The sequence below is a fragment of the Festucalex cinctus genome, chromosome 4 (genome assembly GCF_051991245.1).
Source record: "Festucalex cinctus isolate MCC-2025b chromosome 4, RoL_Fcin_1.0, whole genome shotgun sequence".
Classification (NCBI taxonomy): Eukaryota; Metazoa; Chordata; class Actinopteri; order Syngnathiformes; family Syngnathidae; genus Festucalex; species Festucalex cinctus.
The window spans coordinates 21,600,310-21,616,878 of record NC_135414.1 but is presented as its reverse complement, the minus strand read 5'-3'; the positions used below and the strand labels follow the sequence as shown (position 1 = coordinate 21,616,878).

General features: G+C 37.8%; 1 long non-coding RNA gene and 1 pseudogene across 1 annotated transcript in view; both read left to right on the top strand.

The window, feature by feature from the left end:
* LOC144017120 (uncharacterized) overlaps positions 1-16,569 on the top strand; it is a 189,088-nt gene that overhangs the window by 26,765 nt on the left and 145,754 nt on the right. The window lies entirely within an intron of this gene.
* On the top strand, positions 6,372-7,548 carry LOC144017024 (profilin-2 pseudogene; annotated as a pseudogene).

Sequence of the window (16,569 nt, the reverse complement as noted above, 5' to 3'; positions counted from 1 at the left end):
TTATGAGCTCCAACACTTGCTCTTTTTCCTCAATGTCCCCCCCACACCTTCCCGTTTTTTCCCCCTCATTGTGTTTCTCTGTCACGCCAAACCCAACCACATTCTCGTTTAATGATCTTGTGAACATGAGCCGGGATCGAGGTTGGGTCACAGCAAATTTATCTTCGCTATGCACCACGAGACACGCCGCATATGAAAAGCATCTTTACATTGATTAGATAGTTTGGCTATATGGAGGGGAAAAGAGTCCAGTAGTAGCATTAGGGTGGAAGTCATAATGTAGAGGCTTGTTCTCCTGACAGGATGTCATTTGTTTGAATGTGTAGAACTCACTGCCACTGTCCTCTTAAGCACTTTTATTTATTTATTTATTTATATATTTTTTAAGGCACTTTTGTCAAAGTATTGCTGCTAACACACTTAGAATGGAGATGAGCGTACAGAGGAGCGTCATACCGTATTATGGCAATATCAATATACGCTCAGTTACGACAGCACTTGAGCTATTTTTCCAGTTTGTTTTTGATTGTCGAGAAGTTTTTTTTTTTTTTTTTTTTTTTTTTTTTTTTTTTTTTTTAAACAAATAATTACTTCAGTTAGCACTTTGACAGTATTAGCTGAGGTCAGTGATACACTACGTTGGGTTCCATAAAAATACATGTTTAAGACCTGTTGCTGTATTGAGACCTGATGATTCTAGGTCATTACTCTGCTTTATCAGTTGCAGTTGGGCAGTTTCCCATAAAACTTAGCGGTGTGGTACATAAGGCGAAGACCACATCAACAGGAACTGTAAGGTGGGCGACTGTTTTGTCACTTACCTGTTAAGTCTGCTTCTTTGATCCTCATTTCACTTCAATTGTCACCAAGATGTCACAAGATGGTGTAGTAATAGAAATAGCAGTTTTTTTTATGTACATAAAAGAGAGGAAAAATAGCAAAAACAAGATGCGAACCAAAACACAAGAGTAACGAAACAAAACACAGCGTATTAATAAGCACATTACCGCCATCTACTGGACTGGAATAGAACATCTCCGCCTCAGGTGTCATAATTTTTCTTCCTGGCATATATGGCATTGTTCTCAATTATACTCATTTAAGTGGTATTGGTGTAGTATATCTCATTACCTCTGCCAATGAGTTAATATTTTTGTTAGTATCTGTTTTGTTAGTGTACTGGTGTGGCATTGACCAAGAAACAAACTATTAAACGTTAAACCATAAAACAGGTGTAGAATTTATTTGTTTAATATTACTGGGAAAGGTTGTACCATGGAGGACATAGGGGCATTACATTACTGCCAAAGCCTTGGAGGAGGTCTGTGCTCTTCTTTTAGCATGTAAATAAGTAGGACTCTTGGCTAAATTTTTTTTGAGCCTGTCAATCTAGATACCTCACAGTTGTTGAAATTTTAAAAACATACTTACCATTTATGTGTAGCAGAACAAACTTTTTCAAGTAATTGCCAGCTACTGGCCTGTCATGCATATTACAGCAGGTCCATGGGAACATCGACATTGCTTAGAAAAAGGTATTTTTACAAGGTCGTCATCACATAAAGAAGCCCCAAGTGCTCATTTGATTGCGACTATTGCGGTGTATTTTGTACGCATCAGCGTGCATAGCCAGTGGCTTCCTTTTCCCACAAGACAAGCAGCTCCATTGTTTATTGCTCTGTTCGCATGCTTTGTCTGTGGGCCAATCTTATCTCGCACTTGGACCCCAGCCAGCCGCAGATATTCATGAGGAATGGAATTGCATTAATTAACTTCCAGTAACCCGATATGTTGAAATGCAATATGTCAGAATCAACCGCTGGCATTTCCACTATGTGCTCCTCAACTTTGGAGGTTTGACATATTATTCAGTAAAAGGATTTTGGAAGAGCGCGGGCCTTTTCTTGTGGTCTGGTCTATGTTTCTGGTTCTGTAATGACTCCTCATGTCGACTTGTGAATGCATTACCATCTGTGAAATGCCAAACAAATTACATGTAACGTACACCGACTGGATCCAGCAGCGCTCCTCGTGATGTCCATTAGACGCCAATGAGCTATTGCAAATATTTTATTGGCAAATCTAATGAAGCTGCGGCTCTCATTAGGGATTGTCAGTACACACGCACGCACACACCCCAACACACAAAGCTCAAGACCGTAATGAAACCCTTTCAGCGTTGATCAAGCCAGCGGCGGTCCTAGCTTGAATGGCACCTAGTGTGAAATCCCCCCAATTATGCCCCCCAACCACCACCAACACACACACACAATGTTAAAAAGAGTGGGCCTTATATTTTCTATAAGATATATTAATATAAATAATACTATATTGTATTATCAACAAATAAGAATACAGCAAAATTACAGAGCAGCCTGAGTTAAGGAAATGGAGAATTAAAAAGCAAATCATGAAATGCACAAATAATAATAATAATAATAATAATAATATTGAAAATTATTGAAAATTCCAAACAGTTTCCCAATGCAACGCAATGCAAATGCTTCCTTTATACAGTGAAGACAAATAACTGTGACTATCATACAAACCAGGTAGATTGTTATAGTAGTCAAATGAAATTTCATCACATTTTGAAATCAAAAATAATCATCTCAAATCAAATTACAAGTCCAAAGTAACTTGTCATCTAACTTAAAGTACTTTTAAGATCAAGTAATAAGCAACTAAGTTACTTTTTAAATGCAACTGTTGCAACACTGCTGTTTATTATTTGCAGTGTATAGAATACGGTAGTAAATTTAGACTTATAAAAGACTTATTATTCCGTATTGTTGTTTTCAGTGATCACTGGCATGTTGATGAAGATATGTTGGAAATAAATTCTCTTAATTAGCGACGGTTTAACTTTGTGTTAAGTTAGCGTTTTGTTGTTGTTTTTTGTAATACACTCAAACGGTCCTGTTTTCAAGTTTGGTAGATTGTAGCTATTCAATTGACTTTCCAAACAAGATTTTCCTCCAGCCATCCATTTTCTCGAGCTCTCATCCTCATTAGAGTTACAGGTGAGCTGCAGCGCATCCCTGACTTTGGGCAAGAGGCCTGATCTGACTCTTCCCTTCATTGATTTAAATGATGGTTAAGAAGTCCACATTACTCCACTGGCAGCCGTGGGCAATTATTTTGCTTATTTAAGGATGAGCTCAACTGTAGTGTAACTTATTGAGACCATATTTAATTTTTTATGCTTTCACTGTAGATTAGGTTGACAGCGAGTGATTTTGTTTTTATGCAGTTTGGGCAGATATGTGGGAGACATTTTTGGAGCTCAGAGAAGAAAATGAGAACTGTTGATCCCCTCTTTTGTATTTTTAGTTGATTGTTCGTTCAAAAAAATAAAAATAAAAATAAAAAATCGTCAAACCAGTAACGTTTCGTGTTTGGCAAATTTCCAACATGAATACGTCAAAGTAAAATGTAGTACAAATCCAGCCTTGGTCTCCTTCTCTTACCAGTTACCACTGTCCATTTTTCAGGAAAAAATACACATGCAGAGTCAATCCTTTGATGCTGTCTGAAATGAAGTCCTGTGGGCTGTGCTGATGACATGCACAATATGAGGACACCCACCCTGCATTCATGGGCTGCAACAATGAAGGCAAATCTATACAGGTCTCTTACCCAAAAGGCCACATTTTACTGTTAACCTCCCTTATTAAGTTGCATGTGATGCACACATGATTATGGAAGTGGTGAGTGATTCACGTATAAAAGCTCCACGTTGATAATTCATCTGTCTGTTTGCGACTGCCGCCTCATGCCCTAACTAATAATTGATTTGGGATTAATCATAACTGCACACGAGGACAAGCTAGTGCGCAAAAGTGGAAGAAGTGGAGTAGTGTTGCAATACTGCCATCTAGTGGAATGTGTGTGTGAGTATATGATGAAACGTACTCATTGTGTCAGAATAATAGAATCACTAAAAGTGAGGTGAAATTGACAAGTGAATGAAATAATATCAGGCCAGTGATTTTTTTTTTTTTTAAGGATATACTAGTAGAAAATAATCATTTCAAAGCTGCATTCATTGACTGAGCCTTTAGTTGACTTGAGTTCCTATCAGACGAGTCAAACAAACTATAACAGTATAATACCCCCATCGTGTGGTCATGCTGAAGAGCTACAATTTGGTAGAGGGTCTGACAGTAAGTAACTCAAGTTACCACAGCCACTATAAACTGAAATATTGACCCACTTTAATTTATGAAGTACACTAATAGTAATGTGAGTAATAGTCTAAAAGCAAGCTATTTTATTCTATAAGATAATTACTGTCAAGTTATGCGTCATCATCTGTATTCTTGGGATAGGCCCCAAGTTAAATTTGTTTAGTTTGATAAACTATTTATAATAATGTATGTATGTATTTTGTTTGTATGCATTTATTTATCTTTGTAGGATTAGTATGTATTCTTTTATTTTTATTTATTTATTTTTTATTTTTATTTTTTGTTATTATTATTATTTTTTTAATACACCACACACTGCCCAGAATAAAATAAAATGAAGTAGTCTGCAGTACTTAAGAAATTATCCAACTTTACACTTGAGGACGATTATGTAGATTTTTAAAATTACTTTTAAAATAAATAAAATAATTACTGTTGTATTTAAATTTCAGTAATTACTACTGCCCAAAGCCATCTGAGAAAGGCTCCATGCTGTTTTATTATTCTTATTGAATTTTTTTTTTTTACTTTGTACAACACCTAGAAAACCTACTTACATGATCTTGTATTAGGTATTCTGAACTATAAGCCTGTTCTTTATACAGGTAAGTTTTCTTTTTGTGATGCAAGAAAGATATATATATATATATATATATATATATATATATATATATATATATATATATATATATATATATATATATATATATATATATATATATAAAATTTACTATGGCCTTCAGCACGAGGACTTGAAATTCAGTTGTCAACAAAGAGGTGCAGTGAACAGTAATGTATGTTTGTAGAGAAAGTGCAATAGTAAATCTACAGCCCCTGCAGCACAGCAATATGTGGCGCAATATTTATTGACTCTGCTACTGTTAAATTGTCAGAGGTAAAATGTATTTTATTTTCCTGTCCTCAGGTGAGCCGTGTGTCATCTTTTTGCTTGCCGGCAAACATCTGTCATTAGTCACAGTTACGAGTGCAGTAAGCTTATATATACAGTAGTAGGCCTATATTGTTTTCACCGCTGAGAGCTTTGTGAAGAAGAAAGCAAGTTCTTTTTTTCTTTCAAATAATACTGAAAAACTGGACATGTACATGTTTGGCTAGCAGGATGTAAAGTGTGCATCTATATTGGAGGCTTTCAGTAAAAAGTGTACAATGTATTGGTATTGATTACCAGTGGTCATTTTTGCATTTCCATAGTTACACAAAGGGATCACTCATTGTTCATGAATAGTTTTTGTCTTCCCGGATTTAAAATTAAATCAATATAATTTGTTCATCTATGATGTATTCGACTCTATGTAAACACTACTAGTTTGTCGATGGCAACAAAAATTGCCATTAGACCCATCCCATACAATTTTAAGGAAAATGATATGTTAGCATATATTCAATAGGCCTTTCTTTAAAATTATATGTCATTTGTTTTTTGGGGAAAATATTATGTATCGATGATATCGGTCTGACAAAAGGTGCTATCGAACATCCCTACCTATAAGTAATTAAAAAAACAAAGCTCTTTGAATATAAGTGTATCCATTGTATTCCCAGTGAAGTCATCTAAGTTTCAATTTCTGCTGTTCCTCCTGAAGCAGGACGAAGAGTTTGACACTTGCATCATCAGTAAAATGCTGTCGTGGCTTGTACATTTCACCAAATGAAACATTGATGTTCCCCGCCAAGCCTCCATCCTTCTTGCTGTGCCGTTTCGCAGACAATTGCACTTTTTTTGCTTGGCAATTTGTTCACAGCCAAGATGTATGGCCTCCGTGATTAATATTTAAAATCAAATTTGGCAAAAAGACATAGATGGATGCGTCGCCTCCGGGGCTGTCATGGGAACTCGGGCACAGGTACATCTGCGTGGAAACTCCCGGATCCATAAACACTTTTAGTGGTAGTAGTATACTTTGCGCTCCGTTGTTTGGTCAGAACAGAATTGCCGCTTCCGTGTTATGAAGGTACTGTTTGAAAGCTACGTCGGATCATGATGGAGCAATATATTTACGGATAATGTCAGCCTGCAGCACATCAGCTCCATCAGGGTTGACCTCATGAAGCGTCTTTTGATGCTGGTAAGTAAGCAACTCGATGACAACACATAGCCCTGTGATGTCACAAGACCTCATAGCTGGCTGATGTCACACACAATATGACACAATTCCTTACATGCATTTAAAAGCAATTGCTTGCGGAGGGAGTTTGTCAGAACTACACCCAAGTCCTTGTCTGGCTGCAGTGGCTTCTCTTGGTTGGTGACTTTATAAGAAAGCTTGGCGAGTAACGAACCCGACTTGCATCTGTCAGCATTTTTCGCCGCACTTCCTTCTTGATCTTGGATCCATCGTCGGAAAACATGTCTTGGCAAAGTTACGTGGAGAGACTGATGGCGGACGGCACCTGCCAGGATGCGGCCATTGTTGGCTACGGTGAGGCCAAATACGTCTGGGCCTCATTAAAAGGCGGCACGTTCGCCAACATCACGACCTCCGAAATCGACGTGATGGTGGCCAAGGAACGTGACTCTTTCTTCACCCAGGGGCTGACCTTAGGCAATAAAAAATGCTCGGTACTCCGAGATAGCCTCAATGTCGACGGTGACTGGACAATGGACTTCCGGACAAAGAATTCCAACGGAGAGCCCACGTACAACATTTCTGTAGCCAGAACTGACAAAGTCTTGGTTATGGTTATGGGGAAGGAAAGCATCCATGGAGGAGTGCTCAACAAGCAAGCATATGGGATGGCGGACTACCTAAGGAGGTCTGGATACTAAAGCGGCCCATTCCATTTCTGCCAACCACTTCCTGTCCAAGATGCAAGTTATTATCCTGCTCCTCCTTATTCCTCCCCCAAACCATCTTCGCCGTTAAAGTTGATCCATAGCCAAGATAAACTGAAGTCAAAGAAGACCAGCGAAATGAAAGCCACCAAATGAACACTTGAACATTGACACCACAAGTCCCGCAATGTAATCATTACCTTGGAGAGCTTAAAGAAGTAGCTCAGAACATCTTTTACCTTTCCCCACAACAACTTCCTGGAGGAGCGACTGCATGCATATCTGTTGACTGTCTTGCTTTTTATTCATCACATGCCCCCCCAAAAAAGCCCTTCCTGCTGGACGCCCTCTCAGATCTGCGCATGCAGGCCACCCTGTCTAGGTATTGTAATTTAATTCAGTTAACAATCATGAAACAGAATTTTACAAAACCAGTGAACATTCCACAGTTACCAGCTCTGGCAGTTATTGCTATTTTTCTTTTGCCAGCTTCTCTAATGTACTGTATCTCATTGTAACAGGCTGACATTTTGTTGGAAAATAGATATCACTCCTTTCAAACTATCTGAAGTGTCTTTTTTTTTTTTTTTTTTTTTTTCAAATAGGACCAAGTGCAAAACAAGCTAGTGCGTTGATGCAAATGTGTTAAATATGAGGGAAAACAGACACAGCTAACTGTGTGCATAGGTGGGTGGAGTTTTCTTTCTTGTGCTATTGTGGGCAACTGGAGACCACTTTTCACCCATGACCGAGCGTCACTGCGTGAACCGTCCCTCATTCACAAGGGTGCTATTAAAATATTTTGAAGATGACAAAAATTATAATTTGTTAAATGTACTGATTTCTACAATAATTCAAAGGGATTGCCATATTTGTGAAAATGCGGTTCCGAAAATGGATGGATGGGTGGAAATAGTATGACATCCACCACATATCCGCACAGCGCCGAATCTCACTGCTTACGCCTTGATCAAATAGACTAAAATCACGTTACACCACCATTTAGACATACTTTTACCGAGTCTAGTCTACTTCTTGTAACCAAATTTGCAGCTGTGTCAAGGTGTGTTTCATACAGATGGCGCGTCTGCAGAACGCCAAGTGACGCGCAGCGCCGTCTACCAAATTCACAAACACGGTAAGCAATAATAGGGCCCACTCTGTTGACAACAGAAGCTGTCAATCACCTTTTTTCGTCATCCACTGAGCTTGGTGCCAAGACCAAAAATTAAAAATTAATTTGTCACACATAAATGTCTACCACACAGACAATGGAAGTAACTTGCTACAGCCAAATTCACCAACACATGTCAAAATATCAAAATATGCGTATGGTGAAAGTGAAATCAGAAGATTTAAAGGTAAATATTTTTTGTGTCACACAAAAAGCAGACTCTTACCCAAATCTCTATTTTAATGCATGTTCAATGGTCAAGGAGTAGGCTACAATGACATAGTTATTATTCTGTGTCCATAATGTAAAATTGACTTCAACTCTTGAGGAAAATGTAAGCAAATAGCCACTAGTGTGTTAGCTTAACATGGTATAAAAGATGGCAACTACCTACTGGACTGAGCCTCTCTTCCCAAGAGAGATTCATGTCAGATGAGATGAGCACTGCTGTGCTGCTCACTTCATCACCATTGAATGCAGAAAACTCTTGTCATGAGCACGGTGATGACGAATCGCAGTAGCTTGCACATATTCCTCGGGATGCCCCATAGCAACACAGAACACTTGCAGGACTTGGACCTCCCCCAAGTGACATGTATGAGCTATTAAAAGACGTCGCAAAAGTTTCCGCTTTGAGGCTGCTTTGAAAAATACACCCCTCAATGGGTCATTCATCTACTTATGGTAGTTGTGACAACACAAGCTTTGTCTTTATCAAGGAGCTTATTTCTTGGAGTAAACTTTTTAAAGACTTTATAAGCAAATGCTAAAACTTCAAAGTTTAAAAATGATCATCCATGGAATGGATTGAACTATATTTACATTTTTTTTTTCCTGTCATTTGATTCAGCATAATAGATAGGACGTTTACTATTTGTGTTTCTCCGATTTCTCGTATGTCACATTTTGTCCCCAAAAATATGAGCTGACATTTTATTGAGTTTTGCTCCTATTTTGTGGAGTGCAGAGCAATTTCGAAAAGTGTGTTAGTATATTTTCCCCTGCAGGCCTCTCTTCTTGTGATTTATATGAAAAGTACCCACTTAACCAAAGCATACCGTCATTGAGTCATTTGAACTCTGTTGCTAACCAAAACAGCAGCAGGTAAACAATTTCTCTTGTGTGGAGACCCAATGCATGTCCAAAACTGCTTCGATGATCAATATTTAAGTTTATTATTATTGTAGTGATGATGTCTTCAATGACAGTTACCGCTCTACAATGTTGAGTGTGATCCATGTTAATGTCATGGGGAGACATGGCGGGTCATTTGTCTTCAAATTTACAATTGACAATGTAACTCTAAATATACGTACAGGTCCAAACGGCCTTAAACATACTTTGGGAAACATTTTTATTTTTTTATTTTTTTTGAGGCAGTGAACATTAGAGGAAAAGTTGATACATGCTGGAAAAATGACAGCAAAATTATAATGTCTTGAAATAACTTTAACTGGGTCCAAAAATGACACGAAAAAGAACTATTAAGGAGATACGCCCTTGAATGTGACGTGATGGACGTTTTAATGACGCCACCATACCCGAAAGTTATGTGTCCCCAAATAGTCCTTTTGGCTTCTTTATGACCTATTATGATAATATTAATAATAACAAAAATACTCCATTAAGGATTAAGCACAATACTGTACATTTGGAGAGTTCCACACTTGTGAGGCTTTCTATGATAAAACATTACTCCCATTACTAATATGGACATGGTTGCCATGGTAATGTGCAAGCTTCCCCATTTGGACATTTTGACGTGTTGTCTGGCAGAGCTTGGCTGTAATTAATCACACTGATGATGTTTGAATAGCATTTACTGAACGTATTATAAGTTCAACTTGTAGGCTTGCTGGCTAATTGTCTTGTCTAAATGTGACAGGGCCATAATTACTGTTATTACATTTTTGTGCGTGTGTGTCTGCAGCCATGCGTCATCTGGAAATACGTTTTACAGTAAATGGATCATTAATACAAAACTCAGAACAAGTCGAATTGTACAATTCAGAATTTAAGAAGAATTCTCTGGAAAATGTACCATGAAATTTGTGAGCATTGCCCACAAATCGTGACTTTGTGTGTAATTTGCAATACCTAATTCAAAATGAAGGAACAGCTTTAACAAAGGTAATTGCAATTGCAATTTTCCACAAAAACACTATTTTGTCAAAAGTATTAAACTGACTGTAGTACATTAGTAAAATGGTCTTTAAAAAAAAACAAACAAACAAAAAAAATCTCCTTCTTCCCTCGTCTTGTACCTCTGATTTATTTAACAAACCAGTGCGCCCGACGAAAAACAACTAAAAAGAAATGATGTGACTGACGAGGTGTGATGGGAAGGTGCTTCCCAGCCTGACTTGTTTCATTCAGACTTGTTTTATCACCTCACTGATTATTTTTTTTTTAATTGATTGTACATCACAGAAACTAAAACTTCAAACCAACCAACCAACACTACAGTATTATGAATAAGCAATGCTACCATGATTTTTTTTTTGGCCATATTTTTGTTTTCGTTTCACCCATACATCTGGTTATTTTTATGTAGTTTGTACCAGGACTGGTAAAAAAAAAAAAAAAAAAAAAAAAAAAAACAGTACATTATACAATGTCTTAATTTTGTTGCATAAAGGTTTTATCGGTATGAGTATGGAGACTTATCCATTCTCTCTCTCTGGAGCGCAAAAACAAACAAGCAAACGTACGGTAAAATACTACACTTTTAATTGCTATTTGAAGGTGAGAGCTACATCTTGCAAATAGGCTGTGGTACACCGTATGTGAAGCAAATATAAAAGACAAAGATGGGCATAAAACGCAAAGGCAAGAATGTAAACAATAGACGAATTTGTACTGCCCTCCCACCTTCAAATCTCACATCCATGCAGAGAAAAAATGTGGCCGAAAACAATTATATAACAGCACCATTTCTGATTGGGTCACATTGATTGCCGATTTGACGGGCAAAGTCCGTGTAGTCAAACTTTGGCCAGCGCAGAAAGGTGCTCAGCCCCTCTCGCGGAGAACTACTGAGACCCCAGCGCCGAGGAGCCGCTGAGGGCCCAGAAACTCACCCCATCCAGTCGGTAGGTTCCGAGGAATAAGTAAATATAAACAACAATGTGACTTGTATTCATATTTATGAAATACTGTATATTTGAGTAGTTTTGAGAAATTAATTTGTATTACTGGTTTTTGGAAGAACCTTTGCAAGAGGGTTGTCAACTTGTCATTCCATTTTGAATTATATGTTTCTGTACTATTTTGTATAGGCAGCAGTGGCACAGTGTGGCAGTGTTTAGCACATGCACCCGCCTTACATTAGAGACTACTAGTGTTAGTATACTTGGCTTGGATGCAGCTCATATATTGATTCTCAATAGACGATGCAGGTGTCCCTAATGAAGTGTCTGGTGAGTGGATAGCATTTAAATCAGCCTTAATTTGCAAGATCACACTGTGGAGTGTTGATCAAACACTGACCAGCACCAGGATTGCACCCCCCCTCCGACCCCCACCCCAGACTAAACTAAATGACTGACTTATTTTTAGCCCACGAGCCGAGTTGGAGGCGAAAACAGTAGCTAGAGGAGCTCCGAACTGCGGGGGAAGATCTCCCTTCTTATCTTAATAAGTAATGAGGCTGCCACGCGCTGACAATGAAGTATTTTGAAAATACTTGTAATGTATGGCTGCAAAAGGAGAGGCGGGGCATTGATGTATGGCACAAACAGGCCTGGAAACAGGTGAAATATTAATGGGATGCTTTCCCATCAGCCACCTGGAGTTAATGCGTCTGATTGCTTTGAAGAGGGACGGGAATGAAGAGAGTGGACTGAAGGATGCCAAGGTCTGAAATTAATATATACATTTTTTTTATGTATTTATTTATTTTTGTCAGCACAAGTGCATGACTGCAAATAGTGCTGCTTCTAGTATTTGTAATTATTTTTTTCCCCCCTGCACCAGTGTTTCAAATTGCATGTAAATGGTCTACAGTTACTGTGTCACATTCTTACAAAGTAGAGTTAGGGCCACAATTTTAATTCAATTCATTAAAAAATAAATAAATAAATAAATAAAATGAAATTAAAAAGGGACAGAAATATGTATAACTTGTTATCTGCCCCTGATCAACAACAATAAACAAATAAAAATAATCAACACAAAAAATATACATGAATAACTAAATTTGCAAAATATTTTGACCCCAAAAAAGAAAAGAAAAAAAAAATCAGAAAAAAAAAAATGTGGGAGAAGACATTCAAATTTTAGCAGGATAACAGTGTTTTATTTTTTACTAGAAAAGTCATAATTCCGACTAGTGATGTTTGATACCACTTCTTTTTTCAGACCGATACGAGCACTCAAATTTTGAGTAGTCACCGTTACTGTTACCAAGTACTGTATCGATACCACTAGTACTTTTGATACATAAAATTTCCCCCCCAAAAAAGCAATGACAAATAACACACACAATTACATGAAATTAATGGCAAGTTTCAATTGCTATAATTTGTCATTTTTACTTCCTGATTGTAAAACAGTTGTAATTTTTACAAAAATAGTCATAGTACAGTATTTTTTTTTTCTTTTTTTTTACAAAAAATTAAAACATAAGTCATACCTATTTTATAATAGTGAAAAATTCACTACAGGTGCCATCTATGAGCGCTGTATGATTCATAATTCAGTAAATAGTAAACCATTCTTCCAAACTTAAATGCCACTTCCAGTATATTTGATGTGAAATTTACAAATTAAAGTCAAGTGAATGCAAAACAAATACAATACACATTTTTAAATCAACCAAACACTTTGAATGGCTCTCTAACTTCATGCTATTTAATCCGTTTATAAATTCATCCTTGCAAATTGCAGACAACTCACTGATAAAGAATTTCTTTTTTACTTTTTCTTGCCAGTTATCACCCATAGACTTTTATGTGGTTGCTGGAGTGTGTATTATGTGAAAGGACCACAAGGGTGCAGCAGTGTAAAGAGAAAAGTCGCTCTGCACGTCACAGAGCAGTGAACGGCATCTAAAAATGTCAATTGTAAATTCCGTGAGGCGTGAGCCTAAATGACAGTTTTCCACTAGCCTAAATGACAGTTTTCCACTAGCCGTACTACTATACAAGTTCAGCACTCTTCAAGTTTTCTGAGACTGCACCAATCATAATGTTTTAGAAAATTGATGCTGCAAAATGCACTGGTGCCACGTGGAAATAACCTGCTAAAAATAATGAGGTTTAAAATGGTGGGATTGTCATACCCAGGCGACGAGCCTAAAACAACAACGCTGACGTGCCAAATGAAAAAGTTCCGATTTGCGAGTGGCGATGGCATCCCGAAATGCCACTCAACTCCCGGAAAGGTCAATAGTTAAAATAACTTTTGTCAAGAGGAAAAGGAAATCTTGGCGGGAGCGTGGCAAATTGCTTCCAGATTGGTGGCTTTCTTTGCGAGCCAGTTATTAGCCAAATTGAGTGCAGACAACTGACAACACTTAAAGCCGAATTTTCAAACATTGTTTGAAGTGCTGCTCGGAATCGTGACCTTATTTTTTCCCCCCTTATTTGTTTCATGTGCAAAATACATGCCTGGCTGGGATTTCACTTTACACAAGATTAGAAAGGATTCCTGATTGACGCAAAATGGCCGAATAACGACACTGGGATGCTATGGAGCAACTGCGGCATCTTTGGAGCTCTCAAATTACCTTTTTATTGTTTTCATGAGCATCCTCTGCGACCATAACACCACACTTTCCATCCTGTAAATGTTTTGTTCCGTGATTACGCTTTATTCTCCCCGCAAAACTGGTTTATTTCCTTTTCTCCAGAACTACTATTAAAAAGTATGCTCTTTTTTTTTTTTAACCAATAAAAAAGGAAATCATCATACATTGTTAAGTCAGCTTGCGCACAACCACTCAACATGGGATTCATCTTAACTAAAGGAAAATAACATCTTGCTTGTAAGTGGCAATATATTACTTTGAAGTAAAGTGACAAGAATAGCCATGATAATACGAGAACAAGTCATACATTTGCAAGACAGATGTATTATTGTGCGGAGAAAAGAAGTTACATTTTGTGGAAATAACTCGTCGAAAATAGTCATGTTTTTACGAGAAAGTTGTCTATGAGAAAAATGTTGCTTTTAGACACAGAGAGCATACGACCAGCTTCAACAATAGGCTAGCATTAGCATTGTAAACAAGCCGATGTTAGGCATTGAACTAATACATATAATATACAATTAAGTCATGATGAAGAAAAATGTGTCAGTTTACGAGGATAAAGTTGTCATATCGTTAGAAAGTACATACGTTCTGTTTTAAGAAAAGATCATGTGTGTAGTTTTGTTGTTTTTCTTATTTTGTGGCCTATAACCCAGGTTAATGTTACTGTATATTGTACACAAAGTATTTGCATTGTGCAGGACATTTATCAGTTGATTTCTGACACATTTGCATTTAATGTTTAGGGTGAAAAAAGTAGAAAACTTCCAAGAGTCGCTTGCGTAAACTTGCATTTTTCCAGTATTGAGTATAAGATGTTGTGTGAAGGTCCCATTGGCCAGGCTAAATGCTCACCTCCTTTCAAACTTCTTGAATAGAGCCGAGTTGCCCTGCTGCTTAAAATGAAAAGCAAATATTAATATGAACTGGTGTTAGGGTGGAATGTGAAATATGGGAGGCCCGGGAGGTTCTGCACATTCCTCGTTTAATGACACATTTACGCTCTTGTTTTTCTTCATCCACATAACATTCAACATCATTGTACACTTGGCGGCTGATTCGTTTTTTTCTGACTGCAAAAGTGAGATTTGAATTGAATCTCATGTTTATGTTTCGCATCTGAATAGGATTTATAACAAATGTTGTAGTTGTAATGTTTTTAGATGATCTGTTTGTATTACAAAATAATTTTTCTAATCATCATCATCTCATTGGAGCTTTTGCGCCTTCTCAAGTAATTGTACAAGTATGTACGTTGTTACATCCTTGCTTTTACTTAAGTGTAAAATAAAATGTTCGGATTAATACAGACGAAAAATGTTATTTGAATCTCTAAAGTGACCATTCTTAAATTGACATTGTTTATCACAGATTCTTGCTATAAAGTTTCCAGTGGCTTTCTACTCTTATTGGTGTTTTTAATGTATTTTTCCAAAAACGGGCAACATTTGTACAAATGATTGGGAGCAGCTGCTTCACGATACAACAGGACTCAGCGCAAAGCTGGTTAGTATTGAAGCGTCTTTTATGAGATGACGAGTGAGCGTGTGGTGTAATTTCAGTCCGATGGATGGCCCCTCGCCATCAGTGCACCCAGTTCACGTTAGGGGACCAATTACCACTCGCTGAGATGAAAGAGTCTTTGTAAATATGTAATGGCCGCTCCGAGGCGACTTTAATGGAGTTAACCTAGGAACTGGGTGGGGCGGCGGCGATTCAATTGGCCTCGGCCATATTAACCAATCCGTCTGTGTCGGCCCGCAGTAGCTGATCGAAGAAAATGAATGGGTGTCATCAACTGCAATGTCCTTGTCTTACTTTTTATTCGCGTATTATATTTTTGTCCGTTTTTTTCTGCTCCAAAGTTAGGTCTTGTTGCTCTGCTGATAATATTCCTGACAACCATTCAACGGCATGCGAATTTGGTGACGGATTTGTACTGGTGGTATTTTAAATACTGGCTTCCGAAACGATGAATTTGAGTATTTGTGTTGAGCGCAGAAGGGTGTGAGGTCTTTTAATTGGATTCATCGGCGCACAGGTTGCCCTCAGCCTCAGAACGACTTTGAAATACGGCGACATTTGCTCGCCGGCCGCCCCCGCCTTTAAAAGCATATTGGGCTTTAATGCACGCAGCCCTATAATGATCCATCATAGCACGTGGACCGGGGGGGGGAGGGCGAGCCCTCCGCTCCACATAAATAAGCAGCAATTTGACCATCTGCTTGGATTCTTTCCATCTCCCTGGAGACCCCCATCTGCCTTTACATTATCAATTACAGTTCAAGCATGCTGCTGCCCCCAGCGCTCTGCTCTCCTCACTAACTTCTCAACTGGCTCAACCCTCTTAGCACCCTTGAAAGTAAACACGACAAGCCAGATTCAAACACAACTCTGTGTTTGTTTAAAATATGTCAAACTCCCACACATGCTTTAAATTGAGACACAATCTAACACTGTTTTCACACTGCAGGTACAAGTATCCATTTATACTTTAAACATTTAAATTCCTTATTACCATTAACAGAAAGCTGTTATTTAGCAGTAAAATAACAAAAAACAAAAAAACGCTAGAAATTATAAGCAATAACGATTTATTGATTTCAAAGTATTTAATCAACTCAAGTCAAAGAATTTCAGAGCGGTCCTTTTGTGGTAT